Raw genomic sequence first — 13661 nt, 5'->3', positions numbered from 1 at the left:
CTAAAGCTTGGGTAGGTAGGAGCTGAAGATGGGAGCACCTCAAAGGCTTTCAGAGGCGTTTGAGGCATAGGGTTCTGTGAGACCACTCTGGGCTTCTGGATGAGTCCCAACAATCGCTCACATCCATCCCTACAGTCTCATCTACAGCCAGGCACATCTACTCACTCAATCCATTCCATACACACAGAGGGAGGGCTGTCACAGCCCTGCACTTACCCCCTGGAGCCCTGGAGTGTCTCTGCTGGATTGGCAGCCAGATGGGGCTGCTGAGGAGCAGGTGCCTGCCATTGCTACTGATTGGCTGCCTCACAGGCATCTATCCAGTCATTGTACACATCCACTGGTTCTGACAGGTGTGTGGAATTCGTCTAGGCACACAATACAGGAGATGACTGCAATCTTTCGAGCACGGTCCATTTTCACATCACAGGCCTTCTGGTGGTTGCAGAAAGGGCAGGTGAACTGGGTCTCCAGGGTGCCTGTCATCTTCTTCTTGAGAGTTGGCTTCCATTTGGGCTTCCTTCGTCCCATCACTGCAGAGGGGATCAAACAGTCTGTAGTCCAACTATTCCAACAATGGTCAGCTGTGAATGGAAAGTCCAAGAATCTAGTAGTTATTTGCTCAGTCCCACGAGGCTAGTTGCTTCAGTTGCTCTGTGGTTGAAGTGTGTTCCCACAGATGTGCCGGCCAGTACACCCAAGCAGGAGAAGTAGAGCAGGAATTCTTTGTATAGACCAGGCTGGGCTAGATCAGAAATCTGCTTGCCTCTGCTTCCCAATTTGAAGGCAGCAAGGAGAGACTACTGTGTCTCACCTTGGGCAGAGCTTGAGTATATATGTATCTCCTCCAAGCACCACCTCCACAGGGACACAACTCCCCTAACAGGGCCATACCCCCTGATAGTGCCACACCCTGTTCCAAGCCTAATTCAATCACCAGACCAATAAAACAAACAAAAGTACAATTCCTTGTTTTGTTAGGTTTTATTTCTCTTTTAATCATTCCATTCCATTCCATCTCAAATGATTGCCCCCTTTTGGGTTACCCCTCCACAAACCCCACATCCCACCTGCCCTCTCCCCTCTCTACTTTCCCTCTATTTCATTTTTAGAATGCTAAGTAAGTCCATCAATCTCCCTGTATCCTACCACCCTATCCAGTGTCCCCTCTTCTTCTCCTACCTCCCCTCCACACTGTCTCTTATTCTTCTTATTATGTTATGTCTTTGTATCTTTTTCTGTCTTATACACATACCCATGCATAAACATACACACACACACACACACACACACACACACACACACACATCACAGCCAGCCAGACAGACTCTCAAGCTCACAAACCACAGACAAAGCCACACACTTTAGAATGCTCATTCCTAGGGAAGATGGATTCTGGAAGACTTGTGAATGAAAGCCAGAGTTGCTGATCAGTGAGATCAGCTGTTCCTACCTGGGAGACCTGTGTTGCTGAGAAGTCTAGAAGCAGTCACATCCCTCTGGACAAAAGGCTCTGCTGTGAAAATATCAGCAAGATGCACACATGGGATAGACTAGAGGCAAGGGGTTCAGTAGAGAGGTTATTTTATGTGTTTTGTGAGATTATTGTATGAGAGTGGGCCAACAGTCTCTCGTGATTGAATCAGATGTTAGAACTCTAGAACTGTTCTCATGATGTTAAGTCCTCTCTTTATGATATTTAATCCACACTTTCTCCAGTTGTGTGTTGAAGTAGTTTTTATTTGCCATTAGAGAGAAAACCCAATTCCCCCAATTTAAATTCCCCTAAACTTTCATTTGAATGATTGATAGCTTGTGTGGATTATGTTTGCAGTTGTCTATTTTTCGTCAGTGACTTGGTCATGAAGAACATGATGGAGAAAGCACAATGTTAATCTACTTCATCCAATGTTTATGGAAAAATGGGCCTCCTGAAAGTCTAGAGAGTCAGAGGCAAACACAGTGTTCATAGAGAACTGAGTCTTAACTTAGCATGGGAGACAGGAATGTCATGGGCTAGAGAGATGGTGGCTCAATGGTCAACAGCACTGGCCGTTCTTGCAGAGGCCCTGATTCAATTCCCAGCAATCTCAGGAGAACAATACTCTCAGGCATAAAACCAATACATCTTACAGAAAATAAAGAAAGGAAGCAAAATTGTGGGTTTTTTCTTTTTCTATTTATTAACTTTAACCTTGTGTTTTACAGTTCAGTCTTTATCCCCCTCCTGATCCCCCCTTATATAGTTCCTCCTCCCTATCCTCCTCCTCCTTGTCTCTTAGAGCATGTCCCCAGTCCCTACCACCACAGCACAGCCGGCCAGTCTTCCTCACTCTCTCTGGGCTCTCAAGTCTCTCCAGGGTTAACCACATCTTCTCTCACAGAGGCCAGACCAGGCAGGCAAGCCTCTGCTGGATCTGTCAGCTTTAGTTTCCAGAGGCCTGTCTACTCCTTCCTCAGCTTCTTGCCTTCATGCTCATGCTTCATGCTCCTCGGGGTGACTGCTCTCAGAGGATCTTTTAGAACCAGCAGGGTACTGTTTTGCTTCTGCGAAAAACTTGTCCAAACCAAAAGGATCTTCCTCAAAGTGAACTGGTTTTTCTTGGCCTCTGTGTGTCTGTGTGTAAGGTCTAAACCAGAAAACACCTCATGAGGAACAAATCTGTTGCTCTTGACCCTGGAGCAGAGGTCCTCGCCCTTCATGTTCTTGTCTACACTTTGACTGGGCCTGTAGTCTGAGGCACATCTTTCCCACAACTCCAGGCCTGATAAAAACATTGTAGGTTTCCTCTTTCCAGCTACACATCCACTGTCCATACCCTTGAAGTGGTTGGAGAGCCCTCTTTCATTCTGGACTTCATTAGAAGCTAGAACATTGGACAAATCAGAAAAAATGACCTCACCAATATCTTGATTTTCATTTCTCTGTGGTTTTGACCTCTTCTCAGGGGCTTTTAGGGAAAAGTAACAGTGGTGCTGCCTCTCTTTTCACCTGTCATGATGGATTTCATTTCTTTCACAGGTCTCTCCATCCTGTTTTCCACAGGGGGTTTCAATCCAGCTGCCATCTTATTCAATTTTCCCTTCATGATCCGACTGAATTTGCAGTATTTTTGAATTTTTTTTTGTGCCCCATTTCCAGAGCATTCTGGGCCACATGGATTTCTGGGAAAGCAACCCCATCTCAATATCCTCTAACAAGCATGGAATTCACCCTTTCCTGTATTCCTATTGTGGAGGCTCCATTCCAGAGGAGACCAGCAAGGTCTGCTGTGATCCCTGAGATCTTGCCCTTTCCTCAGCTTCACGTTAGTCTTGAGGTAGCTGAGTAGGCTCAGGTAAAGTGCTGGTGAGGACCATCTTCTCTGGATGAGGAATGAGAGATGAAAGAAGCTCCTTTCTTGCTCAGAGAAGCCTTTGCTTCCCTGGAACTCTTTCTTTTTCAAAAAAAAAAAAAAAACTACACTGGCTGCTTTGGTGAAGACTCATTATGACAGGTGTACCCCCACTAGCCCCTACTTTTTCTCCAAAGGCAAATGAAGAAAGTGGTGTTCCCCATCAAAGCCCAGTGAAGGCACCTGTGTGGTTAGTAGCCTAGACTCTCAGACCACAAGCAGTAGGAGGCCAGGGAGGACAGAAAGTCCAAGTCCCCAAATGTAAGATGCTGGTGAGGTGGTTGAAGAGACTGGAGGTGTCCCAGCTCTTCCTTGCCTGGGATGTCAGGAACCATGCGTGGCCACCAGAGAAGACAGGAACCTAAAGCTTGGGTAGGTAGGAGCTGAAGATGGGAGCACCTCAAAGGCTTTCAGAGTCATTTGAGGCATAGGGTTCTGTGAGACCACCCTGGGCTTCTGGATGAGTCCCAACAATCGCTCACATCCATCCCTACAGTCTCATCTGCAGCCAGGCACATCCACTCACTCAATCCATTCCATACACACAGAGGGAGGGCTGTCACAGCTCTGCACTTACCCCCTGGAGCCCTGGAATGCCTCTGCTGGATTGGCATCCAGATGCGGGCTGCTGAGGAGCAGGTGCCTGCCATTGCTACTGATTGGCTGCCTCACAGGCATCTATCCAGTCGTTGTACACATCCACTGGTTCTGACAGGTGTGTGATGGGTGTGTGGAATTCGTCTAGGCACGCAATACAGGAGATGACTGCAATCTTTCGAGCACGGTCCATTTTCACATCACAGGACTTCTGGTGGTTGCAGAAAGGGCAGGTGAACTGGGTCTCCAGGGTGCCTGTCATCTTCTTCTTTTGAGTAGGCTTCCATTTGGGCTTCCTTCGTCCCATCACTGCAGAGGGGATCAAACAGTCTGTAGTCCAACTACTCCAACAATGGTCAGCTGTGAATGGAAAGTCCAAGAATCTAGCAGTTATTTGCTCAGTCCCCCGAGGCTAGTTGCTTCAGCTGCTCTGTGGTTGAAGTGTGTTCCCACAGAGGTGCTGGCCAGTACACCCAAGCAGGAGAAGTAGAGCAGGAATTCTTTGTATAGACCAGGCTGGGCTAGATCAGAAATCTGCCTGCCTCTGCTTCCCAATTTGAAGGCAGCAAGGAGAGACTACTGTGCCTCACCTTGGGCAGAGCTTGAGTATATATGTATCTCCTCCAAGCCCCTCCTCCACTGGCACACACCTCCCCCAACGAGGCCACACCTCCTGATAGCAACACACTGTCCCAAGCCTAATTCAATCACCAGACCAATAAAACAAACAAAAGTACAATTCCTGGTTTTGTTAGGTTTTATTGCTTTAATTAATCATTCCATTCCATTCCATCTCAAATGATTGCCACCTTTTGGTTACCCCTCCACAAATGCCACATCCCATCTGCCCTCTCCCCTGTCTCATTTGCCTCTATTTAGTTTTTAGAATGCTAAGTAAGTCAATCAAACTTCCTGTATCCTTGCAATGTACCCAGTGTCTCCACTTTCTTCTCCTACCTCCCCTCCACACTACTTCTTATTCTTCTTATTATGCTCTGTCTTTGTATCTTTCTTCGTCTTATACACACACCCATGCATAAACATACACACACATCACAGACAGACAGACAGACAGACAGACACACACACACACACACATCACTGACATACATACATACAGACACACAGCACAGATAAACACCTTGATACACACACACACACACACACACACACACAATTTCAATCCAAATTTTGTCCTGTCTAAAAGAAATGCAAGGACAAATATGGAGCAGAGACTGAGGCCATGGCCCAACTTGAGACCCATCCCATGGGCAAGCACCAATCTCTGACATTATTAATGGTACTCTGTTATTCTTTCAGACAGGAGCCTAGCATAACTGTTCTCTAGAGGCTCCATCCACCAGCTGACTGAAATAGACCTAAAAACCCACAGCCAAACATTGGACAGAGCTCAAGACTTTTCTGGAAGAGTTGGGGGAAGGATTGAAGTCCTTGAATGGGATAGGAACTCCTCAAGATGACCAAACAAGTCCACTACCCAAAGAGCATACAGAGGCTGAACCAAGGACCCTGGCGACCATGTAGCAGATGTGCAGCTTGGTCTTCATGTGGATCCTCCAACAACTGGATCAGGGGCTGCCCCTAAAGCTGTGGCCTGTCTATTGAATCTTTTCCCATAACTGGACTGCCTTTTCTGGCCTAAGCCTGCAGAGGATAGGGGAATATTCAGGGGGACCCCTACCCTCTCAAAGGAGAGGGGAAGGGAGAAACAGAAGGAGAGACTTGTGAGGAGAGACTAGGAGGTAGGGACACTGATTGGTATGTAAAAATAAATAAATAAATAAATAAATAGGAAATTTTTTTAAAAGACAAAAGAAAGCACAAGTTTAATAATAAAAAAGCAATTAAAACCACAAGTACTAGTGAGATAATTCTGTTGATCTCAGAAAGACAATGTCTATATCGAGGCTAACAAACTCAACAATAATGACAAAATGTGCCTAGATACTGGCAAAAATCAGTACAGGAATTCAGTTATGTAAAGTTTGATAGCTTTGGTAACTGGTTGAAATACTGTTTGTTAGAAAAGTCTTTGCCCTGGGCCACCAACCAGGGAACATGCAGGAGCTGGACCTAAGCCCCCGACATATTTGTAGCAGATGTGCAGCCTGGTCTTCATGTGGGTCCCCTAACAAGTGAAGGTGGAGCTGTCTCTGTCTCCATTCCCTGCCACTGGATCCCCTTCCCCTACCTGGACTGCATGGTTGGGCCTCAGTGAGAGAGGATGTGCCTGGTCCTGCTGGGACTAGATGCCCCTGGGTGGGGTGGTATCCAAGCGGGGCTCTCCCTTCTGTGAGGAGACGGGGAGGGAGTCATTTGTAAGCATGGGACAGGGTGGAATTTGTAAGGATGGGTCTGGGAAAGAGAGGAAGATGATGGGCTGTGATCAGGATGTAAAGTAAAAAATATTTTTAAAAAGTAAACAAACAAACAAATCACTGAAAAAGTGGCTCAAGCATCTTAGCCCTGAAACCAAGAAGTAGAGAATTGCCATGGTAGCCAAGAAATGATATTACTGTATTATTCATAAAACACTACAACATATAAAATCATTATAAGTTGAAAATAATAGCTTATCGCTGCTTCTCCTTCAAAAGGTGATGAAATAACTTAGGTCAGCAGTCCTCTACCTGTGGGTTGTAACAGCTAAATGACACATAGGTTTCAGAAGCCTTTGTGCATGGGCAGAACATCGTGTTAGGTTGTGGTTGTCAAGCTGTGGGTCTCGATCCTGTTAGGAGCCAAACAACCTTTTTATAAGGGTTGTCTAAGACCATCAGAAAACAAAGATATTTACATTACTATTCATAACAGTAACAAAATTACAGATGTGAAGTAGCAACAAAAATAATTTTATGGGTGGGGCCACCACAACATAAGAAACTATATTAGAGGGTCTCAGCATTAGAAAGGCTGAAATCCACTGACTTGGGGAGACATTTCCCTTTTAGATCTTTTCTTCATATCAAGCCAAGTTTGATAACGATCTCTTACAGCTCTGACCTTTAGCTATACTGGGATTCAAATAGCAATCTTGAGTATTAACTATAGACATGGTCTAAGGGACAAACAGATATGACACATACAAAGTTACATAAAAAGAGCACACATAAAAATTATATGAACTCACAGCCCACTCAGTCAAAAGAAAGGAGAGATTTACATCCGTAGAGCTTTGAACTATGAGCTGAACCCATTTTGGGGGGCACAGTAGTCGAAATGGGAAGTGTGTTATGTATATTTAGATTAATATGCTTACAAATTTTAAGAATTATTAAGAAAAGAAAGAGTATTTTATAAGTGGAAGTTTTTAATGTAAGTCAGAAAATTCTGTTTGTGTCATAGAATGATTGAAATTGTGGGGCAAATTTCCAAGTTCAAGAGAGTCCTAATATAACTCAAGAACTGCCAAAAAGCTCTAAGGTCAGGTTTTGTTTAGGACGTTTAAATAGCGTGGAATTACTCCAGCCCTTGGGTTTTAGTTTCAAACAGTCCATACAATATTTTCCTTTGATATATAATTTTATGATTTAGGATTATAATAAAATATAACACAAGGAAGCTGAAAGTCTTTAATTATTTTTTGCTTTATTTTGTTTTGTTTTGGGGGGAGTTAGGGCTTTGTATTTGCTGTTTTAGAGATAAAGGTAGAAAAGAATAGTTCAGAACAAGGAGTGAATAACATTTTGGTTCTACAGAATTCATCTTTATTTTTGCCATAAAAGATTTTAAATCTCAAAGTTTCTTATCAGCATCCTATGTCTATCAATATCTTTATGTGTTTGAATGTTTTCCCTGCATGTAGATATATAGGCCACATGTATGCTTGGTGCCTGTGGAGGCCAGAAGAGGGCACCAGATCCTATGGAACTGAACTTAAGGTTGTAAGACACCATGTATATCCAAAATGTGCTCTCTACAAGGAAAACATATGATGTTAGTCTCTAAGCCATCTCTCCAGTCCTAGAAGTTAAATTTGCTCATTACTTTACTTACTCATTTCTATATTTTAGGTAAAGTAAGCTACTTATTTATTACTTGCAGTTCTATTCCCTAAGACTTCTAATTTGGCAATGAAAATAAAGTTTAGTCATATTTGGCAACATTCCGTAAGCTAGTAGTATAGTAAGCATACATGCCACGGGTTTCCTTTTATAGTCAGAAACATGCTATGTCGGACATAGATGTGATAGTGAATGTTGATTAAGGAGACTAAAGACAGCTCAAGATAAATTAGACTTTAGATCTACATTAAGACTGCCCAAAGTCACAGAGTTCAAATTAAACAATCAGCCTCATAAAATCTTTAACATGGGTTGTATCGTCTACTTTCATGTTGCTGTGATAAAATATCTCCAAAACAGGAAATTTAAAAGACACAGGGTTTATTTTGGCTTATCATTACAGGAATCCCACCCATCATTTTTAGAAAGGCAGTTATGGTGTCAGAAGCATTAAGAGGCTGGTCAAACTGAGTCCACGGTCAGGAAACAGAAAGTGATTTATTTTTATGAATGTTTTCATGCAATCAGGCATCCCATCCTGTGGAAAGGTGCTATCGGTATTTAAGATGGGTCTTTCTACTTCAAATAGCTTAATCTAGAAAAAAAAAAATCTTTCAAAAGTGTGCCCAGGGATTTGTTTCTATGATAATTTTTAATCCTATCAAATTGACTATAGAAATTAACCATCACAAGCCCACCCCTTCTCAACCTGACACTCCTAGGTAACACTGTCAGGTTTTAACTAAAACTTTCCATTTCTACGCTCATGGTCATCTCATAGTGTATACTGCCCAACTCCAAAATGTCCTCATGCTTTTACCAATTCCAATTAATCTCAAAAGTCTAAGTGTGCCTCTTCTGAAAGGTGAGCAATCTCTTGAGAGTGAACACACACAGCATCAAAAAAGAAGTTACATATTTCTGACGTAACAATAGCATACATTAAACATTCTCATTCAATGTGGGAAGCAGGGAGAGCATAGCAAGGAAATATCTGACCAAAGCAAGACAAACATGTAGCAGAGCAAACACAAATCCTGCAGCTCCACATCCAACATCAGGAGCCTCCAGTGCTGTTTCCTGTGCAACAAAGGGCTTGGGTAGCTGAGACCCTCCATTCTCCTGCCTATAGCAAACACGGGGTTTCTCTAGGTCTCGCTATACTCCAAGCCCAAAGCCTTCTTGGGAAATGCCCCATGGATCTGGTACTCCAGAATCCCTGGATTCTCCATTATATTGTAGGCTTCATCTGCATAGCTTCAGGCATTAGCCATGCATCAGCAGAACCCCCTTGTAAGGAATCCCAGTCTGGGACCCCAATTTATGAATATTCCACTCACACTCTTGGCATTTCTTGACAATTAACCTAAACCAGAACAACCCTCATGGGCATGCCCAGAGATTTGTTATTATGGCAATTCTAAATCCCACCAATTTGGCAATTAACAGAGACCACCTCATAAAAGCAACATGTTTCTTCAAAAGTTCAATTCACACATTTTTGTGTTAAGTAGTCCTAGAATAACACATACAGCACTAGGAAATATGAATCCTTAATAGAATTATTTTATGTGCTCAAAAAGATATATTTTTTTTAAAAAGCAATCAATAATGCACTCAGTTACACACGACACTGGCTTTATCAGGGTTGGCAACTGTCTGGGGTTTTGACTCCTGATAAGTATTGTCCAAACCTGGTTTATTCAGAACACAACACAAGAATATGGTGGTAACACCAAGAAAGAAAAAGGATCTGAGCCAGGGATTTGGAAGGTCCACGAAGCAGTCTTGACCTCAGATAGCTGAAGTTAATGGTGAGGATAGAGCTGTGGGTGTGGTCACGGAAGACACAGCTTTTATAGTTTTCTGTTTATTACTTGTTTGTTTATTATCTGGGGGATGGGAGCTTACTGGAAGTCAGAGGACAATCCCAAAAGTCGGTTGTCTTTTCATCATGTGGGTTCAATTAAACTCAGATCATCAAGCTTGGTATCAAATACCATCACCTACCAAACCATCTTATTGACCCAGAATCCTATAGCTTTGGAGGTGCTGTCTTACATCCCAAACACTTTCCTGGTGCACATGGATCTCACCATCTTGTGGAGCTGTGGCTAAGACTAGTCAGGTGTTGAATGGAATAAGAAAGAATGAAAAGGTACATCTGGGGACAAGGATTCCAAATCTAATACTCTTAGTATTAACTTTTCCTTTAAGACCAACTGTCACTTTAGTGTCATGCAGTCATGAGTCATCCCGTGGTTTAACTTAGTTGTGTTTAATGAGGAATCAACTCAGCGGAAAAACTTCTAACATTATGGTATGAAGTAGCAGACACTCTTCTGGTTCATTCCCCCCCCCTTTTTTTATATTGGATATTATATTTACATTTCAAATGTTATCCCCTTAACCCATTCCCCACCACCACCCAGGAACCCCTTATCCCATCCCCCCTCCTCCTGCTTCTATGAGGGTATGCCCCCACCTACCCCCCACTACCACCTTCCCACCCTCAACCCCCCCCCACTCAGTGTTCAGCCTTCATGGGACCAGAGACCTCCTCTCCTAAGCATCTGTGATGACAAAACACCCTGATCGGGCTTCAGTTATTGAAAAATTCCCAGAACACCACTGCATTCCAGTTTAAGAAAAATACTGTTCTCAGATTTTGTTTAAGCAACTCATCTCTCTGTTTTCTTTTGTAGTATTGTTTTATGTATACATATGTGCATTGGCCTGCATGTGTTTATATGCACCACCTGCATACAAGACATGAGATCCCAGGAATGGTAGATTCCCTGAAACTGCAGCTGCAGGTACCAGTTGTGGATAGCCCTGGTCTTGTATTTTGATGCTAATTCCGCTTTCCTGGGAGGGGCTGCAGAAGAGGAGTGAATCAGTACACAGGTGACTTCTTGTGAACCTTCAGCCCACCTTAATTTGTAAAATAAAAACTAGAGCCAGTAATTGGACAGGAGAAGGGGAAGGGGAGTCATAAATCTGCCCAATCTAGGCATGCAGCTTGTATTCATAATTATTGAGTTGTTTCACCAGACTTATTTGGGTTGGAGATTTACTGCAACAGGTACCTGTGAGCCAGCATGTGAGTGCTAGGAACCAAAACTTGGGCCATTGCAGAAAAAATGAGAGAAAGATGTAGAAGAGCCAAGGTTATGTTTTAAATTGTGCCCAACAGATCTGTGAAATCATGAAACCAAAAAACCTCTAACCTGTAAGCCCCTTGCCCAGGGGCAAATACTTCCTGGAATGGTGGAGGCTATCATTTATGGGTGATAACATGTCACATGTTTTTACTTCCCTAAACAAGTCTGCTTGACCCAACTACACCAGATGTGCTTGATCACATGTAGGGGGAGTGGTGTAGGCAGAAGCTATATCAGAATGTTTGCTTGGCACTGGTTGGACCTGAGAAGAAATACAGTGAAATATGGATTTTGTCTTATTACGACCCTGAAAAACGTGACTTGAGAGAATCAGGGATGGACCTAGCCTGAGAGTCCTTCCACCTGGCCAGTATTTAATGAAAGCTTACTTCAAATTTGATTAAATTGTTGGGATGGTTTTCTCCTCTACAGGTAGGATTAACGAAGGTACATGCAGAAGTGCTGGTGTCTGCAGCACACCAGTATCCACCAGATATGACAAGGCAGGAACAAATGAGCTCATAGCAGGCATATTGCATGCACAAGATCAAGCCATCAAAAATCCCAGCATAGATCAAGTATGGGCTCATGAAGCCCCACCCCATGTAAGGAGCTATTGGTGACTGCTAGCTATTGGGAGAGGAAGAGTCAGTATTTTCAAGTATGTAGACCCTGAGAGGCTGCCCATCTTCCAATAGATGGTCCTACACCCATCCACATACAAGCATCACTAAAAGGACTGGGTGTGTTTAAAAAATTATAAGGAACAGTGTAGAGGGCCCGAGGGCCTTGTACTCACAAAGAAGCACTAAGAGATCAAGGAATGTTAATCGCACTGGCATGTCTCCTCAGTGGAGGAGAGAAAATCAAACACTTGCGTTCCATTCAGAAAGCTGAGAGTGGAGGTTGCAGATGACCTAATGACCTTTTTTCTATCTGTGGAAGCAGACTTCATCCTAATTCCTCAGAATGATTGTTCTACAGAATGATGGTTCTCTCCTTAGACAATTACCTGTCCTTAAGGTAAGTGTCCAGGTAGTTCATGGCCTGCTGTCTACTATGCTGTCTTGGTCAGAGGCCACACTAAATTCTAGGCCTGTTAGCCATAGATCACACTCTCATGGTAAAAAGCACTTTGTAAAAGGGTCTCACTGTAGTTACACCTAAGATTCATTGTGTACCTGGAATTGGATTGAGTTGCCTGGAAACTTTTTCCCTAATTGTACTGTAATTTATTCATGCTGACAATGAACTGCCTGGCATTGGACGCCCTGAAGTCTGATCCAGACTGCCAAGTCAACCTGCACTGGGTTTTTATTCTCATCTCTTCACGGGGTTTGCTTCTATGTCTGCTGCCTACACAGCCCCAACTCCCAACACATGAGGTTGGAGAGTGGAAAGTGTTCCGGGAGATAACTGAGGAATTGGCAGGAAGAGATGGAGGTGTATTTGATCAGATGACATTAAATTCATTATGGAAAAATCTCAATTTTTTTTTATGTTTTTATTGGATATTTCATGTATTTACATTTCAAATGTTATCCCCTTTCACACACCCCCCTCGAATTCCCCTTTTCAATCCCCCTCCCCCTCTCACCTACACACTTCCACCTCACCACCCTGGCATTCACCTACAGTAGGACCAAGAGCCTCTCCTCCTACTGATACCAGACAATGCCATCCTCTGCTGCATATGCACCCAGAGCCATGGGTCCCTCCATGTGTCCTCCTTGGTTGAAGGTTTAGTCCCTGGGAGCTCTAGGGGGTCTGGTTGGTTAATATTGTTGTTCTTCCTATGGGGTTGCTAATCCCTTCACCTCCTTAAGTCCCTTATCTAATTCCTCCATTGGGGTCCCCATGCTCAGTCCAATAGTTGGCTGCCAGCATTCACCTCTTTATTTATCAGGCTCTGGCAGATCCTCTCAGGAGACAGCTTTAACAGTCTCTTGTCAGCAAACACTTCTTGGCATCCACAATAGTGTCTGGGTTTGGTCTGCATATAGCATAGATCCCCAGGTGGGGCAGTCTCTGTATGGCCTTTCCTTCAGTCTCTGCTCCATACTTTGTCCCTGTATTTCCTTTAGACAGGAGCCATTCTGAGTTAAAAATTTGGAGAAGAGAGGATAGTCCCATCCCCGACCTGGGGGCCTTGCCTAACCTCTGAATTTGGTTTCTACAGGTTCTCCCATCCCATGGTTGGGCATTTCAGCTGATCTTATCCCTGTTGGGTCCTGGGAGACTCTTGCTTTCCTGGCATCTGGGGCTTGCTAGTGGCTATTTCCAGTTCCTCATTCCAGTTGTTCTATCCCCAGTTGCTACAGACCTCTGATCAAATTTCTGACCCTCTGTGTATCATCCCTGTTTTCTCCCATACCTGATCCTTTCCACCTTTTCTCCTCACCCTCCTCACTTCCTCACAAGTCCCTTCCATGAGTATTTTGTTCCCCCCTTCTAAGAAGGACTGAAGCATCCACATTTTG

At 43.7% G+C, this 13661-nt stretch overlaps 2 pseudogenes; both read right to left on the bottom strand.

Annotated features, from left to right (window-relative positions):
- Window positions 1-290: 290 nt before the first annotated feature.
- Window positions 291-531, bottom strand: LOC117719551 (transcription elongation factor 1 homolog pseudogene; annotated as a pseudogene).
- A 3516-nt stretch (window positions 532-4047) lies between these two features.
- Window positions 4048-4542, bottom strand: LOC117719556 (transcription elongation factor 1 homolog pseudogene; annotated as a pseudogene).
- Between the last annotated feature and the right edge of the window lie 9119 nt (window positions 4543-13661).

This window comes from Arvicanthis niloticus, chromosome 14, assembly GCF_011762505.2.
Source record: "Arvicanthis niloticus isolate mArvNil1 chromosome 14, mArvNil1.pat.X, whole genome shotgun sequence".
Taxonomy (NCBI): domain Eukaryota; kingdom Metazoa; phylum Chordata; class Mammalia; order Rodentia; family Muridae; genus Arvicanthis; species Arvicanthis niloticus.
This window is presented reverse-complemented; position numbering and strand designations above follow the sequence as displayed.